Source organism: Emys orbicularis, chromosome 15 (assembly GCF_028017835.1).
Source record: "Emys orbicularis isolate rEmyOrb1 chromosome 15, rEmyOrb1.hap1, whole genome shotgun sequence".
Taxonomy (NCBI): Eukaryota; Metazoa; Chordata; order Testudines; family Emydidae; genus Emys; species Emys orbicularis.
In genome coordinates this window covers 4,839,100-4,840,069 of record NC_088697.1, presented here as the reverse complement: position 1 = coordinate 4,840,069, position 970 = coordinate 4,839,100, and the positions used below count along the sequence as shown (strand labels likewise).

At 38.1% G+C, this 970-nt stretch overlaps 1 non-coding gene across 1 annotated transcript; it reads right to left on the bottom strand.

The window, feature by feature from the left end:
* Window positions 1-678: 678 nt before the first annotated feature.
* TRNAG-UCC (transfer RNA glycine (anticodon UCC)) lies at window positions 679-750 on the bottom strand. The gene has a single exon. It is a non-coding gene; the product is annotated as a tRNA-Gly (tRNA).
* Window positions 751-970: the final 220 nt, after the last annotated feature.

Here is a 970-nt window from a genome sequence, read left to right as displayed (position 1 = left end):
TGAAACTTTTCACTTTTAGAGAGAGGTAACAGATTGACTCCGTGTCCACAAATTTGCAGAGAGACAATAGAGTGGAGGTCTGTTATTTCTCACCTCTATATATTACTTATTTATTTAAAAACATTTTTGCTCTTAACAAGCATGTTACCGCTGGAGACACAAATCCACAGTTTGAGAACTGCAAAACTAAGCATTTCTGATGGTATCTTCTAGACTGAGCACTGAGTCCCTTTGGGTAGATAGAAAGATTAACCTAAATAATCTATACAGAAGCCTGTGGAACCTCATAAGATTGGGTCCCTAATCCATGAACTATTGGAACTCATTTACAGAACTTTTCCTAAACATTACATGAATATACTGTCTCATACTATAGAATTAGAATTTATAATCCCTATTCCATGATGAGATATCTTTGAGCTATAATGTATCTAAATTAAAACTATCTTTAGATAGGTTTTTTCCTCAAAAATCCGATTTAAATAAAACGATCAATTTTTTTATTTTTTAAAAAAAGTCATTGATTTTTATCCACCCTGACAGGTTTTTATACACTACATCCACTGTGTGTTTAATGAACAGCTGGGATTTGGGACATTAATTCTCTCATTCTATTGATAAACTGATACAATGTGACTGAAATTAAACCAATTCGCAGCCAAGAAAACATCACATCACTGCATTGGCTGGGAATCAAACCCAGGTCAACTGCTTGGAAGGCAGCTATGCTCACCACTATACCACCAATGCATTTGATGAGAGTATCTCTCTTTTGTGCCACTTATGCTTGCCAAATCTCTCTCTCTCTCTCTCTCTCTCTCTCTCTCTCTCTCTCTCTCACACACACACACACACACACACACACACACACACACACACACACACGCGCGCGCGCTAGAGGCAGCCTGTCAGCTGTGAACAGAGACAGATTCCCAGAGTGACTGACAGATGGGGACATGAGCTCTACATC